Here is an 18,018-nt window from a genome sequence, read left to right on the forward strand (position 1 = left end):
TTGTTAGCGGGCACGCTACCAACTCCTACTCACACCCGCTGACCGAAATATCACGCAAGTGCACGATGATGATGGAACGCTCGCCCGATGTCATCGAGAGTCATTTTACACTCGAGCGGGTCGGCAGTGTGCCCGTCCACTCAGTGCAAATTTCTGCCCATGACTTCAGACCCACGTCAATGTGGTTGACTCTTAACTGCCCTCCAAATAGTAAGCCACTCGGTTGAAGGGCAATTAGGGATGGACAACAAACTCTGGCCTTGCCAGGGATGCCCACGCCTCCATGAAAGAATAAAGAATTCTAGAGATCGGGACAAAAATACTTCATTCATTTGACAGGTCCGCTTCTCTAATTTGTAGGTAAAATTGAATTTTAATCTGTTCTTAAAATAAATGTCAACCCCTAGACTGTCAGCGGGTTCAGAGAAATTCTCATCTCCCTTATGTGACTGATTCTGTAAGTTTTCACAGTTTACGCTGAATGTTGCAAAGTGGAATGACAATAGACCTGTTGGTGTCAACAGTAGCGATTTAAAAAGCAACTTGTAATGACAAGTTGCAGAACAAGGTTAGTGGAACACCAGTCCATAGAGAGTCTGCATAAAATGTCCCCAATATAGCACCAATTGACACTTTATGCAGAGGAATGAGACCATGAGAAAACATGTTTATATATTTGATATATTGAACTGAGTACAGAAAGGTTGTTCTGTAGCCAGAGAGATATATAACTTCATTCACAGAGAGACAGACAGATACAAACAGATATAAACAAGGGGAGGCAGTGGCATAGTGGTATTGTCACTGGACTAGTGTTTCAGAGACCCAGGGAAATTCTCTGGGGACCCGGGTTTGAATCCCACCACAGCAGATGGTGAAATTTGAATCCAATAAAAATCTGGAATTAGAAGCAATATTCACGGAAACCTGTCTGATTCACTAATGCCCTTTAGGGAAGGAAATCTGCTGGTCTTGCCTATATGTGACTCCAGACCCACAGCACTGTGGTTGACTCTTAACAATGCTGCCTGAGCAAGGGCAGTTAGAAAAGGGCAATAAATGCTGGCCTAGCTGGTGACACCCACATCCCATAAATGAATAAAAAAAAATAGACAATCAGACACAATAATCTGCAAATACATAACTAGAATAGATAGAAATAAAATATACATAGACAAATAGATATATATGTTCATACAGAGATACATGTAAAGATAAACACCTGCATAGAAAAACTGATACGTAAATGTATTTTGATACATTGGGCTGAATTAGCCCAGTGATGACGGGCTTGGAGGTGGGTGGGGGGGGCAGGGAAAAGGGTGAGCGCTATGTCAGGATGGGCCTTTCACGCATTCCCGCTACCAGGAAACATTCCCAGGAGTGGGCTTGGACTAGGATGAGATGGCAGCCAAGTAAGATGTATCAGGCCCCAGTTAGGGGGATTTTTGGGGGCTCATTGGCATTTTGCTGTCAGCGGTGTAGGTCCCTTGCTGTGTGCAGACGATGTCTGCTCAGTGGAGGCCACCAGAGCCAGAGACTCCATGCCCCAAAGAGGGGTCGAGGGCAGGGTAGTCTCCATCTACCAGCCAAAACAGTTTAAAACAGCAGGGGAGCTGGGAGTTCAGTTCAAAACAGCAAGTAGAGAGCCAGGAGATCAGTTTAAAACGGCGAGGGGAGAGCAGGAGATCAGTTTAAAACAGCGAGGAGAGCCGGGCGTTCAGTTTAAAACAGCGAGGAGAAAGCAGGAGATCAGTTTAAAATAGCGAGAAGAGCCAGGAGTTCAGTTCAAAACAGCAAGAAGAGAGCAGGAGATCAGTTTAAAACAGCGAGAAGAGAGCAGGAGATCAGTTTAAAACAGCAAGGGGAGAGTCGGGAGATCAGTTTAAAACAGCGAGGAGAGAGCCAGGAAATCAGTTTAAAACAGTGAGGAAAGCTGGGAGTTCAGTTTAAAACAGCAAGATAAGAGCAGGAGATCAGTTTAAAACAGTGAGGAGAGAGCTGGGAAATCAGTTTAAAACAGCGAGGAGAGCCGGGAATTCAGTTTAAAACAGCGAGATAAGGACAGGAGATCAGTTTAAAACAGCGAGGAGAGAGCAGGAGATCAGTTTAAAACAGTGAAGAGAGGGCCGGGAGTTCAGTTTAAAACAGCGAGGAGAGAGCAGGAGATCAGTTTAAAACAGCGAGGAGAGAGCAGGAGATCAGTTTAAAACAGCGAGGAGAGAGCAGGAGATCAGTTTAAAACAGCGAGGAGAGAGCAGGAGATCAGTTTAAAACAGCGAGGAGAGAGCAGGAGATCAGTTTAAAACAGCGAGGAGAGAGCAGGAGATCAGTTTAAAACAGCGAGGAGAGCCAAGCGTTCAGTTTAAAACAGTGAAGAGAAGGCCGGGAGTTCAGTTTAAAACAGCAAGGAGGGAGCTGGGAGTTCAGTTTAAAACAGCGAGGAGAGAGCAGGAGATCAGTTTAAAACAGCGAGGAGAGAGCAGGAGATCAGTTTAAAACAGCGAGGAGAGAGCAGGAGATCAGTTTAAAACAGCGAGGAGAGAGCAGGAGATCAGTTTAAAACAGCGAGGAGAGAGCAGGAGATCAATTTAAAACAGCGAGGAGAGAGCAGGAGATCAGTTTAAAACAGCGAGGAGAACCGAGCGTTCAGTTTAAAACAGTGAAGAGAGGGCCGGGAGATCAGTTTAAAACAGCGAGGAGAGAGCAGGAGATCAATTTAAAACAGCGAGGAGAGAGCAGGAGATCAGTTTAAAACAGCGAGGAGAGCCGAGCGTTCAGTTTAAAACAGTGAAGAGAGGGCCGGGAGTTCAGTTTAAAACAGCAAGGAGGGAGCTGGGAGTTCAGTTTAAAACAGCGAGGAGAGAGCCGGGAGTTCAGTTTAAAACAGTGAAGAGAGAGCCGGGAGATCAGTTGTAAACAGTGAGGAGAGAGCCAGAAATTCAGTTTTAAACAGCGAGGAGAGAGCCGGGAGTTCAATTTAAAACAGCTAGAGGAGAACCGGGAGTTCAGAAACAGAGAGCGGACCTGTGTGAGAAAGATAGCGGTGGCAGGAGAAAAAACCGGCGGCAGAGAGACCCTTCAACCTGTTTCTACCTGTCAGATCTGGAGTGTGACATTAAAGGAAAACAGGTAGGTGATTGGATGTATCTCTTCCGTGTCTCTTTTGATTGGCTAAGCGGTTTAAAGCCGGAGACGTTCTTACAGCTGAAGAGTACAGTTAAGAAATTCACTTATAAGATATTCAGCTTCCAGATTAATTAATTAGATAGAATAGAAATGGCTGGGCAGGTGAATTGTTGCAGCTGCAGTACGTGGGAGCTGTTGTATGCTGGTCGATCCACGGTGACCATATCTGTGGCAAGTGTTGGCTGCTCAAGGAATTTCGGCTCAGAGTTGATGAATTGGAGTCCGAGCTGCAGACACCACAAGACATTAGGGAGGGGGAGAGTTAACTGGACACCGTGTTTCAGGAGACAGTCAAACCCCTTAGTTTAATTACATCAATTTTTGACTGTTGTCAGGGACTGGAGGGTGTGACTGCAAGTGAGGCAGGTATGGGGATCCAGATTTAGCTTTGGAGGAGCTTCAGTCAGTGCCTTTGTCCAATAGGTATGAGGTTCTTCCTCCCAGTGTGGACAAGGACACAGACTGCAGGGAGGATGAGCTAACTGACCAAAGCACTGTGGTACAGAGTGCCATTCAAGTTGGGGGAGAAAAGGGAAATTTAGTAGTAATAGGGGATAGCATAGTTAAGGGAATAGATACTGTTCTCTGCAGCAAAGACAGAGAGTCCTGAAGGCTGTGTTGCCTACCTGGTGCCAAGGTTAAGGACATCTCTTCTGGGCTGGAGAGGAACTTGGAGTGGGAGGGGAAAGCGCCAATTGTCATGGTCCACATAAATACCAATGACATAGGTAGGTCTAGAAAAGTGGGTCTGCTGAAGGACTACGAGCAGCTCGGGGCTAAATTAAAAAGCAGAACCACAAAGGTAATAATCTCCAGATAATTACCTGAGACATATGCAAATTGGCGTAGGGTAAATAAGATTAGAGAGGTAAATATGTATATCAAAGGTGGGTGTGGGAGAAATGGGTTCCGATTCATGGGGCACTGGCACCATTACTTGAGAAGAAGAGAGCTGTTTCTTTGGGATGGGCTTCATTTGAACCATGCTGGGACCAGTGTCCTGGCGAATTGTATGACTAGAGTTGTAGATTGGACTCTAAACTAATTAGTGGGGGAGAGGGTTTAACTGAAGGAAGGTTCAAAAAATCAAAAAGAAACGAGAGAGCAGAGGTGCAGGAAAGTGAAGAGGCGAACGATAATCAAAGTGTGACAGGATGGGGCAGAAAATATAAGCAGAAGTGTGCAGCAGAAAGTTGAACTAGAATGAGTAATAATGGTAAAAAGTCACGCTTAAGGCTCGTTATCTGAATGCATGCAGCATTTGTAACAAGATAGATGAGTTGACAGCACAAATAGAAATAAATGAATATGACTTGATAGCTATTACAGAGATGTGGTTGCAGGGTAACCAAGACAGGGAACTCAATATTCAAGAGTATTCCACATTTGACAGAAAAATAGGCAAAAAGGAGAAGGAGGTGGGGTAGCTTTGTTAATAAAGAAAGGTATCAGTGTGGTGGTGAGTAGTGATATAAGTGCAATAGATCGTGATGTGGAATCACTTGGGTGGAAATAAAGAATAGTAAGGGGAAGAAGTCACGGGTGGGAGTCATCTATAGGCTCCCGAATAGCCCCTCACTGTAGGACAAAGTATAAATTGGGTAATAATTGAGGCAGGTAAGGAGGATGCTATAATTGTCATGGGTGATTTTAATCTGTATATTGACTGGCCAAATCAGATTGGCAGAGGTAACATGGAAGATGGATTTGTAGGATGTATCAAGGATTGTTTCTTAGAGCAATACATTGCAGAACCTACCCAGAAACAAGCTATTTTAGATCTAGTAATGTGTAATGAGGTGGGATTAATAAGAGATATCATAGTTAAGGATCCTCTCGGGGGTAGCGATCACAACATGGTAGAATTTCAAATTCAGTTTGCGGGCAAGCAACTCGGGTCTCAAACCAGTGTCCTCAACATAAATAAGGGCAATTACAGAGGCATGAAGAAAGAGTTGTCTAAAGTGGGCTGGGAAAATAGACTAAGGGGAAAGTCAGTGGATGAGCAATGGCACACATTTAAGCAGATTTTTCATAATACTCATCAAAAATTTATGCCGGTCAGAATAAAGATTTGATAAGAAGGATGATCCACCCATGGCTAACAAAGCTTGTCAAGGAGAGTATTCAATCAAAAACTAAGGCCTACAAAGCAGCGAAAACTAGTGGTAGGCCAGAGGATTGGAAATCTTTTAGGAATCAGCAGCGGATGACTAAAAAGCTAATAAAGGGGGAGAAAATTGATTATGAAGGTAAATTGACAAGAAGTATAAAAATAAACAGCAAGAACTTCCACAGGTATATAAAAAGAAAGAGAGTGGCTAAAGTGAGCGTGGGACCCTTGGAGGATGCGACTAGAAAATTGATAACGGGGGAACAGGGAAATGGCGGATAATTTAAACCAATATTTTGCGTCGGTCTTCGTGGTGGAAGACACTATAAACATCCTAAAGATATCAGATAAGCAAGGAGCTAATGGGAGGAAAGATCTTGTTACAGCCTCTATCACGAGGGACAAAGTATTTGCCAAACTAATGGGAATAAAGGCAGACAAGTCGCCAGGACCTGATGGCCTGTGTCCAAGGGCTTTAAAGGAAGTGGCCTCAGAGATAGTGGAGGCATTGGTCAAAATATTTCAGAACTCACTGGATTCCAGGAGGGTCCCAGTGGATTGGAAAACCACTAATGTGACACCCCTGTTCAAGAAGGGAGGGAGACAAAAAGCAGGAAACTATAGGCCAGTCAGCTAACATCTGTTGGGAAAATGCTAGAGCTCATTATTAAGGAAGAAATAGCAGGACATCTAGAAAAGCTTAATGCAATCAAACAGAGTCAACACGGTTTTATGAAAGGGAAATCATGTTCGACAAATTTGCTAAGAGTTCTTTGAGGATATAACAAGCAGAGTTGATAAAGGGGAACGGGTAGATGTGGTGTATTTGGATTTCCAGAAGGCATTTGATAAGGTGCAACATAAAAGGTTATTGCACAAGATAAGAGCTCATGGTATTAGTATGGATTGAAGATTGGTTAACAGATAGAAGACAAAGAGTTGGGATTAGTATGTCTTTTTCAGATTGGAGAGATGTAACTAGAGGAGGGCCACAAGGATCAATCCTAGGGCCTCAATTATTTACTATCTATATTAATGATGTGGTGGAGGGGGCAGAGTGTAATGTATCCAAGTTTGCTGATGATACAAAAATAGGTGGGAGGGCATGGTGTGATGACGACATAAGGAATCTGCAAGGGGATATAGACAGGTTGAGTGAGTGGGTAGAAATTTGGCGGATAGAGTTTAATGTAGGAAAGTGTGAGGTCATGCACTTTGGTAGGAAGAATCAAAAGGCAGACCATTATTTAAATGGAGAGAGACTCCAAATAAGTGCAGCACAGAGTGATCTGGATGTTGTTGTGCCTGAAACACAAGAAGTTAGCATGCAGGTGCAGCTAGTAATTAAGAAGGCAAATGGAATTTTGGCCTGTATTGCTAGACGGTTGGAGTTTAAAAATAGGGAAGTCCTGTTACAAATGTACAGGGTGTTGGTGAGGCCACACCTGGAATACGGTGTACAGTGTTGGTCCCCGTATTTAAGAAAGGATATACTGGCATTGGAGGCAGTTCAAAAGAGATTCACTAGGCTGATTCTTGGAATGAAGGCGTTGACTTATCAAGAAGGCTAAACAGGTAGGCCTTTACTCATTGGAGTTTAGAAGAATGAGAGGTGATCTTATTGAAACGCACAAGATTCTGAGGGGGCTTGACAAGGTAGATGTTGAGAAGATGTTTCCACTAGTGGGGGAAGCTTGAACTAGGGAACATAGTTACTGAATAAGAGGACACTCATTTAAGACAGATGCAAAGGAATTTCTTCTCTCAGAGGGTATTGAATGTCTGGAATTCTCTACCCAATAGAGTTGCGGATGCTAGATCACTGTAAGTATTTAAAGAGGAGGTAAATAGATTTTTGAAATATTGGGGAGTTGAGGGCTATGAGGATCTGGCATGAAAGAAAAGTTGAGGCCTGGGGCAGATCAATCATGATCTTATTAAATGGCAGGGCAGGCTTGAGGGACCAAATGGCCTACTCCTACTCCTATTTCTTATGTTCTTATGCTCAAACGATGCACCTGGTGGGGTTTCGCCTCCACTCTGAGGCCCTAATAGATTTGTCCCTCAGAATTCTAAATTTAGATCCATTACCTCCACGTTGAAGTGCCCTTGCCATTCTCGACCTGCCTCAGCAGCACCACCTCTCCAGGTGTGTGGCAGAGGCTACAGATTGTCAGCCCTCCGATTGCTGCTGGCACTACCAGGAGTTAAGGAAGGTGAGCACAGAGGTGACCATTTAGGAGGTCACCTCCAGAAAGATTGCACCACTGGTTTCACTGCCAGAAAAGTGCAGCCTTGGAACCACCATCTCATCCCAACGTCAGAGTTCTGAAGCCCATAGTAAAATCCTGTCCATGGACACATATATAGACAGTCTGGCACATACATAGATAAACACATGCATAGACATACATATGGAAAGATATAAAATATATATGTATATAGACATACATAAACAATTAGACAAATAGCTATGCATATATATATTATATCAGATAGATAAATATTAGCATAGGCAAACAGAATCAAATATTATGGCATTGAAGGAGACCATTCGGCCCATTAAGTCCATACTGGGTCTTTTGAAGAACAATCCAATTAGCCCCACTGCTTTTTCCAATACTTCTGAAATTTATTCTTCTTCAAATACTTATCCAATTTCTTTTTGAAGGCTCCTATTATTGAATTGGCATCCACCATCCTATCAGGTAGTGCATTCCATTGTTACATAACCTCATTCACATGCTCATGCATCAATAAATAATATAGATACATGCAGCCATAAATATATGCATGGACACATAGACAGATAGATGGATACTTGCATACATAGACAGATAGATGGATACTTGCAAACATACGTAGACAGATAGATGGATACTTGCAAACATACATAGACAGATAGACAGAAACACAGATACACACATTGATCATCACCGCATCACAGAATTGTTACAGTGTAGAAGAAGGCCATTCGGCCCATCGTGCCTGCACCGGCTTTCTGAGCATTTTAACTTAGTGCCAATCCCCTGCCTTTTTCTCTTAACCCTGTGTACTATCATTAGTTGGGCAGGTAAATGAATGGCTAGACAGTCAACTAGAGAGACAGGACATAGGAAAACTGAAGGCTCATGAAAGAATTGAAACGAAGGAAGCTAGATGCAAAGTGTGTTTTGCTTGGTGATCAGGGTATTTGGTAATGGAAACTTATTACCATATAATCGAGATTTCACATTGCCTGTCGCAGAGTGCACAGGCAAAGGCAAACTCCCATTTAAAGTGGGTTTCTCAGTTATTCAGTTTGGAAGCTGCTACACATGATGTTGAGGAGCATCAGGCACTCATCGGATCAAAAATAAAATACAAGAAGCAACTAACAATAAATAATTGAACAACCTATTGAAATGCTGTTACAATAGTGTGCACCTATACATGTTTCATGGGAATTTGAAATAGTGCAGCCTGATACTCTAACTGACAGCTGAAGGTGTTAGTCTCCTGGCAGCTTCACAAGTCAGGGAAATCTGAAACATCAAACTCTGTTGAATGGCAGGAATCCAGGAACCTGCCATTGTATTTTTAGGCAGACTAATTTATCCCTTTGAATAATAAATGCAAACATGTTCTGTCAGACAAAGCGAGTTCTCCCAAAGGCATGCTGATATCATCCCAACAATAAATTTGTGTTAATAACTGCAGTCCAGCCCTGTTATAATGAATCCCTAGACCTCTCATTGTAACCAGTGAATTTTTTGTTTATTTTTGCCAACCCCAGCTAAAGCCCAATTAAAATGAATGCAGAAAGATGGACGCCAAATCTGTGTCCTGTTAGCTAACCTCTGTCATGGGAGCAAAGGGATTATTGCAACTGGCGTCACTATAAATATAACTAATACTCATTCTTGGGAAATGGATATCACTGGGTTAACATTTATGGCCCATCCTGAATGGCCCTTGAGAATCTGGTGGTGACCTAATGGGTCATCCCCCACCAAGTCCTGTTTTCTTAACTCTCAAATGGCCAACATTCCAGGCAAGGACAAATAAAACATTTCAAAGACATGCTGAAGCTCTCCTTGAAGTGCTGCAACATTGACCTTAATGACTGGGAGGAGCTTGCTACCAATCGTTCAAAATGCTGACAGCTTATCCAACAAACTGCATCGCACTTGGAGTCCCAATGTCTTAATGATGAGGCAAAGCGGCAGCAGAGAAGGAAAGAAAAGGGGGTAAATCCTGCACTCTGGATCCCTCTACCTCATGGGACATCCTGCCCATGGTCCCAAAGAACTGCAAGCTGAAAATCGGCCTGTCCAGTCACATAAAGGCCCATGGCAGAAACTCATGACCCTGAGTAGACGTCATCTTAAACTTGAGGGATACAGCAACAATGACAACAGTTGGTGAGCCATCTTATTGAAGCACTGCAGTCCATGTGGTCAAGTGCTTTGTTAGGGACTTCCAGGATTCTGACCCAGTGACAATGAAGGAATGGTGATGTATGTCCAACTCGGGATGTGTGATTTGGACAGAAAGTGGATGTGAAAGCGTTGCCATCCTTCCATGTTGAGTTTGGCTCTGATGTTCTCTGCAGATAAATGACCCATTAATACTTAATTTCTCAACTCATATATTGACGAAGGTCACTGAGTGAGCTGCTAGCGGCTGTTGACACCTGTGAAACTCTACCTTAGCTGGTCAGCACCTTCAGGCAAGGAATGGAGGAGATTGAAAGGAGGAAACATCAATTGAAACTTGCCACAGGTGCATTTGGATGACCTAAGCCATTTGCTGGTTACTCATTGAGTATTTCTAATGAGAAGGCATGACTGTAAGTTAAAAGAGAGCAAAGTGTGTGCGTGGTTATAGAGGAGATCAACAGCAGAGTCAGGATAATACAACCAACTAAATCGTCAAGAAAAGATTCACCCCAAAAGGTCTGTAAGCAGTGAAATACTCGAGTGAAGTGTTAGTGTGAAATGTGGGTGCACCATCAAAAGGTGTCACAGCCTAATAGGATGTGGATTTGTACCCTCAGTACCTGCAGCGGTGAGTTTCCAATGTCAGTGATGCTGCTAGCAGTCATCAGGTCTTCCCCAAAAGTTGGAGGGTAAACTGGAGGATAAGTTCACCAGCTGAATTATAAGAGGCATGGACACAGCAGGACCATAGGGAAAGCTGCCTGCTTACATTTTATGACCAGGGATAAGGTGCTGGGTGGGGTGGGGGTCTGCAGGGGTGGGGGGGTTAATGGGAAGTTGGGAGGTTGGGGGGATGTGAGGGCACAAGGGCTCAGGATGTGAAAACTACTGGAAGGGTAGGGACATATTCTAGGAAGCAGAAATGAAAGGTGGCAGGATGTCATTGCGGAGCAGTGTCAGGCAACTTTAAATAGAGCTCGTTGTACGACTGAAATAGAAAATTTACATGGCAACAAACTAATTGGAATTAAAATATCTACCAAATCTACATAAGACTTATATTTAACTTATGTTGAACAAATCCATTCATTCAGTTAAATTCTCAGCATTTCGAGAGGCTAGGTATATACTTAACGCAGACTCATATTTAGGTCATGCACAGAAATATTCCTGACTCACTGAAGCATTAATACATTGAGAAGCTATAAGATGGAATTTAACATTTGGTGCATCCATTGTGTAACTAACTGAATTAGAACCAACAAAAAGAATCACCTCCTTATATAAACCTTGAATTCAAATAACATATATTTATGCAATTAAGTAATATAGTGGCCTAACTGTATAGATTCATTTAGTACATGTTTTTACCAATGTCATACCTGCGATATTTCATGCTCATTCTTTGTGCCATTTCGGTCAGCTCAGTGCTAACAGACAATGCAGGAGTCCAGCAGAGTCTGTTGCTGGTGCTAAGGACACAGCAGCAAGTCTCCTCCTTTCTTGGCACTTCCCCCTAAATACGAAGCTTGTTAAGTGATATGGAGTATTAGATCTGAGGTTGTTACTCAGATCTTAGCAAAAAACTAACCAGGGAACCATGGGCAATAATGGAGTTGAGGTTACTCTTTAATGAGTAATGTCGAGTGATAGGAGTGATAGGGGCAGCAGCGATCATTGTCTGTGCTCACACTGGAGCAGGCACCAAAATGAGTAACATCCTACAATAAATCAAAACTGTACAATTTATAAAGTAGACCAAGGGAGTCATTTCAAACCTATAGCCGGACCTCATATTGCATGAAGACATTTATAGATGAACAAGTGACAATCACGGGAAGGGAAATACCCACCAGCGGGTCCAGCCTGACCCACAAACCGCCATCCCCTGTATATCACAACATCTGGACCCCTCCCTCCCGACCCATCTTGAAAGCCACATGAACTCTTCGGAGAGACAAAAATCCAGCTAAAACCCAGGTCATTTAGAAGGAAAGGCAATAAAGTTCCTTTCTCTCCCTCCAGGTGATCAAAACCAGTCCAGGAAACCATTTGGCCCTGCTTATTGTTTTACAGCAACTTGTATTTTTTATGTTCAAGACTAGGAATTCCTTCAGTGTGTGCCAGTCACCTGGCATTGAGCTTCCATTGGATCCACAAGCCGGCTTTATTCTGTTGTGTAATACAGAGACCAACTGTTGCTAACGTGCGGGATACTCAGCACCCCAACACTTAGATCACACAATAAGATCAGTCGACCTGGCAGATGATTGCTAAACCAGTCTTGTATATATTATTAAAAACAAAAAAACTGCGGATGCTGGAAATCCAAAACAAAAACAGAATTACCTGGAAAAACTCAGCAGGTCTGGCAGCATCGGCGGAGAAGAAAAGAGTTGACGTTTCGAGTCCTCATGACCCTTCGACAGAACTTGAGTTCGAGTCCAAGAAAAAGTTGAAATATATGAATAAATGTATATATTATTTGTGGGCTTACAATGCCATTAGTCCCCTCTCTGGTCGGGTCAATAGGCATTGCTGGCTGAAGCAGAATCGCAAAATTGCCATTGGTTGTGCCACTCACCCCTCCCTCCCTCAAAATACCCATATAAAAATGCTTCAACGTTAGCAAGGCTCATGTAAAACATGAGATTAGACAGGTTTTTACCCTTAGAGGCTGTGGGGATAATAGGACAGAATCCCAGTTACACTTTGTAAATTAACACATTACGTGTAAGGTCCTCAGATGGTTTGACAGTGCAGGTGCTGAGGGGTTGTTTCCCTTGCTGGAGAGAGTCTAGAACTCACAGTCTCAGGATGAGGGGTCGGCCATTTAGGACTGAGGTGAGGAGAAATTTCTTCACTCAAAGGGTTGTGAATCTTTGGAATTCTCTACCCCTGGGGTCCATAAATGTTCAGTCGATGAGTATGTTCAAGTCAGAGATCAAAAGAACTTTGGGCACTAAAGGAATCAGGGATATGAGAATGGGGCGGGAAAGTGGAGTTGAGGTCCAAGATTAGCCTACCTATTTTGAATGGCAGAGCAGATCATTCAAAATGGGGGTTGGGGGGCTGTATGTCCTACCCCTGCTCTTATTAAGTTCTTTTCAAAAAAGGTGGATAAATATTTGATTTGAAATGATATTGAGCACCCTTAGGGGAAGTCCAAAAAGAGATGATTGAATGCTGTTTAGGACATGGCTCCTAAAATGCTTATACCAACAAATGTGGTGCCAAAGATTTATAATGTAGGATGTGAAGTTAAGATGTGAGGTCCTGAACCTTAAGAAACTTGTCAGATCTTATTACACCTTGGGAAATCCCAGGATACTACACAGCTTGTGGATTACTTTTGAAGACAATCACGTTAACACAGCAGCCAATTTATACACAACAAGGTTACATAAACAGCAAAGGTGACAAATGACCGGTTTTAAATTGATTCTAGGAGTTTTAGGTGAGAATGAACAATTCTCTACTCTTCTTCAAATAAAATCAAAGGATCTTATACATCACCCAGAGCAGCAGAAAAGAAAGACCAGACCTTGTTTTAATACCTCATTCATAAGTGACATGTACAACAATGCTGCACTGAAGGGTCAGCCGAGGTTACTGTTTAAATCCAAGATTGGGACTTGAATATAGAATCATTTGAAAAAGGTGGAAGGTGCCACAAAAGTCATTTTTGACCACGTTGGCGCTTGCCAAATTTAGAGGTTATATATCTGTACACTGATCTTGAGTGTGAAATTCAGATACAAGTGGGCAGGGATTACCCCAGGCATGCTTCACCTAGTTATAGCTGATATCAAGTATACCAGGGGAGGCAGTGGCATAGTGGTATTGTCACTGAACTAGTACAGTGAACTAGTACTAGTACACCAGGGGCAGAATTTTCCCCCTGTCGGTTTGTCGGGGGTGGGGGGGGGTGGGGGGCGGAGTTGAAGGGTGGGCATGTGGAGGCATGCCTCCGATCGGCACCCACAATTAGGGGCGCGCTGCCATTTTATGTGGTCGGGACAATTAAGGAAGCGCCATGTGCTCCCTGTGCAGGCGGGGGGAATCCCTCAGTCGAGAGTGTGCTCTGTTGCGCACGCGCACGAAAGAGTGCACTCATCTCCCTGAGGCTAAGTGCTGCCTCAGGGAGATCAGCTGTACATCAAAAAATATTTAGAATAAGAAAAAAATAAGTCCCTGACATGTCCCTTCATGTGACACTGTCACATGAGTTGGGTCATGTCCATAACTTTTAAAAACACTTCAATTAAGTTTTTAAAAACATACATGAAACCTCACCCCGCCAGTGGATGAAGTTTCATGCTTTTTCTAATGCCCGCCAGGGCTCCCGGCCTGCCCGCAAACTTTAAGGTTGGACAGGCAGGTCTATTAATTACTTAAATGACTGTGTCAATGGCCTCAATTGGCCATTGACAGGTCAGCGGGCGCACAGCTGATTTTGCTGAGCCCCCGCCTACCTGAAAATTTAAATGGGGCGGGGTGATGTCGGGAGTTCCGCCCGATGTCACTGTGTGTCATTTTACGCATCAGCGAGCAGGCCCCACCCCCTGCTCGCCAACGGGAAAATCCTGCCTCAGGTACCTGGGTTTAAATCCCACCATTGCAGATGGTGAAATTTGAAATCAATAAAAATCTGGAATTAAGAGTCCAAAGGTAGCCATGAAACCATTGTCAATGGTTCTGAAAAAAAACCCATCTGGTTCACTAATGTCCTTTAGGGAAGGAAATCTGCTGTCCTTACCTGGTCTGGCCTACACTTGGCTCCAGAGGTGGTTGACTTTTAAATGCCTAACCAGCCACTCAGTTCTCAAGGGCAATTTTTTCTTTACTCATTCATGGGATGTGAGCATTGCTGACTAGGCCAGCATTTATTGCCCATCCCTTGTTCAGGATGGCAGATTTCCAGAACATTACCCTGTGTTTCTGGATTACCAGCTCAGTGACAATACCATTACACCACCACCTCCCCCATTAGGAATGGACAATAAACACCGGCCCAGCCAGCGACACCCACATCCAATGAGCAAATTAAGAAAGTCCTGAAGCGATTGCTGGAGGACGCTCACGAGGCCTGAAGAACTTTCGGTCTATATTTTTGTGGGCCCAGGGGAATTGGAAGTGCATCTTTTGAGCCCACGACAAAACTTAGGACCATCACCACCAGCAAATGTGAGTGATTGTTCTGACAACTTGGTGACTGTTTTGGGCGCAAGTGAAATTTCTTCCCACTATTGTGTGGGTCACAGTGCAGCAGGTTGAAAGGGGTTGCAGCACTGCCTCTGATAGAAGTAAGGATAACAGGTGTGACATTGAAAGTGGGGAAGAATTGTGTTGATATGGCACCTTTCACAACCTCAGGACACACTGAAGCACTTCACAACACGATATTCCCTTCTTTATCCAAGTGTAGTGTTGGAATGTAAGAAAAACATCAACCAAGTGCACAGCCAGCTATGAGCTGCAATCAGTCTTGTTTTAGTGACCTAGGCCAGACTTTTCCAGCCCCTCATGCTGGCAGGATCTTCCGATCCCGCCTGTGTGAATGGAGATTTCAATGGCCCACTGGCCCCGCTGCTGGGGAATCCGCCAGGGGTGGGGGGGGGTACTGAAAATTCCGGCCCTTGGTTGAGGGATAAATATTGACCACAGCACTGGCGAGAACAGCCCTGCTCTTCTCCAAAATAGTGCCATGCGTTCATTTGCATCCACTGGGATGGGAGGGTGTAGATTGTGCCTCGGTTTAATGCCCCATCAGAAAGATGGCCCCTCCAACAGTACAAGGCTCCTTCAGTATTGCCCTGGAAATGTCAGCCTGGAGTGGGACTTGAACCCAGAGGGCAGGATTTTTCAGTCGGCATGCGGGGGGAGTTGGGCCTGATACGCCAACGCCCAAAATGCTGTGTGATGGCATCAGGCATGCGCTGGAGTTGGCTGCGTGCCCGGTGATCGGTAAACGGCCTATTAAGGAAGTGATTAAGGGAATTGTTAACGCTGCCCATCCAATCTTATGGTTGGTGGGCAGGCGAAAAGGCCAAGCGGCCTTTGTGTTTTTTAGGAAACCTCATCCACGAGCTAAATAAAAACATTTTCCAAAATATAAAAACATGTCCCATCTCATGTGACACAGTCACATGAGAGGACATGTTTAATTAAATTTGTAAGTCATTTAGTTAATCATTTCAGTAGCGATTCAATTTCCCTGCGTCTCTGGGAGATTGAAGCACTCTTTTGTGCGCGTGCGCGAAAGAGCGCTGGCCCCGACTCTCCCTCCTACACCCGCCCGCACAGGTAGTGCAAAGGGCTACTGCTCACATCCATCACTGGGCAGGCCTTAATTGGCCTGCCTGCGTAAAATGGTGGCACGGAACCGATCGCTGCCCTCTCCCACCGAGCCTGCCCGCCAAGAGTGCCACCCACAGTTGTGCCACTTACAACTGACAAAGAAAGAATTTGTATTTATATAGCGCCTTTCACAACTGCAGCAGGTAGGCCCCAAAGTACTTTACAGCCAATGAAGTGCTTTTGAATTTTAAAAAATTTTTTATTTTTATTTTTTCAAGTGCAGCCGTTGTTATGATGTAGCCAGGAAAGATGGGAGCCAATTTGTGCACAGGAAACTCCCACAAACTGCAACGTGATAATGACTTAATAACCTGTTTTAGTGGGGTTGATTGAAGAATAACTATCAGCCAGGAGAAGGCCCCTTCTCTTCTCAAAAAAAGGTCACGGTATTTTTTACCTCCACCTGAGAGGGTAGACGGAGCCTTGGTTTAATAACTCATTTGAAAGGCAGCACATCTGAGAGTGCAGCATTCGACAGCATTACCCTGGGTCTGACAGTATTACCAACAAATATTATTTGCAGCTCTCCTGTGGCATTGCACATGAGGAGTCAAAAAACACTGCAGCTTCCAGGTGAAGTAAGGTTATAAGGTGGACGACAATTGGACTATGTGTTGCTGGTTTAAAATTGCTGATAAGATATAGGTGTAATGCAGCTGACAGTCATGATAACCCCCATCCCCTATAATCTAGGACAGAGTACCTTAGGGGCCAGATATAAATCCCACATTCTCATGAATATGCATAGATCTCAAGTTATTAACAGGTCTTGATGTTACGAGTTAAGAATCATCTGCCAATGGGGCAGCAGTGCCGAGAACAGCCTTTCCCAAAAGTTGCAGTACCACCAGAACAAGTCAGAACATGTGAAATACACAAACAGCGTTTGACCTTGATATTGGACAGCGAGATTCAGGAACAGATGATTGCCGAGAACCTAGTACCAAAGCACAAGAAGTGACATCACTAAACGTGTTTTGTAGGTAATAAATAGCAAAGAATAAATCTTTTTTGTTCCTGTAATTCAACAAATTGCTGATTCAAAAATGGAGTTAACATCTGCAACCCTCAAAATGCACCCTTATGCAAGGCATTAAGAAATATTCTTCTTGGCTCTGTTGATAAATGTGCTGTTTGGTGCACTTAGTGATTACATTAACCAATGATCCTGTGTTATTGACACGATGTATTCCCAGAAACAGAGTCTGTCCCGAAAAATCTCAAATACCAATTATGGTGCAATAAATCCCACATTCACATTGATTGGCCTGATTTGTAATCCTTTCCTCCATCCGATCTCAACCATTTTTTTTTTGGTTCCAGTTTCTTTTTTCCAAACGTTACTGACTGGCTGTACCACAGGTGCCCCGACACCACTAGATGAGACTTGATGGGCTCTGCTCTTCTTCATTATTGGGACACCCTTTGTTAACTATTCCATATCTGAGGAACGTTCTGATCAAAATGGTTGAGGTAAATTAACACGATGGGCAAAGATTTTAGCTCAGCGGCTGGGCGGGTGCGCACCCGGCCCGCTCGAGCATGAAATGATGCGCGTCGATGTTGTCTGAGCGTCCTGATGTCAACGGCAGTCGCGCAACAGCTTGGTCGGCGGGCATGCGCTGGAGTTGGCAGCGTGCCAACCGACAATTAAAAGGCCCGTTAAGGCCGTTAAAGAATCAGTGAAGTTAAATTTTTGACTGCCCAGCCAACCTAACGAGAGTCACATGAGGGGGCCATGTTTTATTACATTTTTTAAATCTTTAATTTTGAAAAAAAAACGCTTTATCTCCCTGAGGCAGCTCTGTGCCTCAGGGAGATTTTCAAGCGCTCGCGTGCGCGCATGCACCAAGTTTGTGCTTGCCCCGCTTGCCTTCCTCCCCCTGCCCATTCGGGCAGCGCTGCCGCTCGCATTTCATGCTGGGCAGTCCTTAT

This window comes from Carcharodon carcharias, chromosome 8 (assembly GCF_017639515.1).
Source record: "Carcharodon carcharias isolate sCarCar2 chromosome 8, sCarCar2.pri, whole genome shotgun sequence".
Lineage (NCBI taxonomy): Eukaryota > Metazoa > Chordata > Chondrichthyes > Lamniformes > Lamnidae > Carcharodon > Carcharodon carcharias.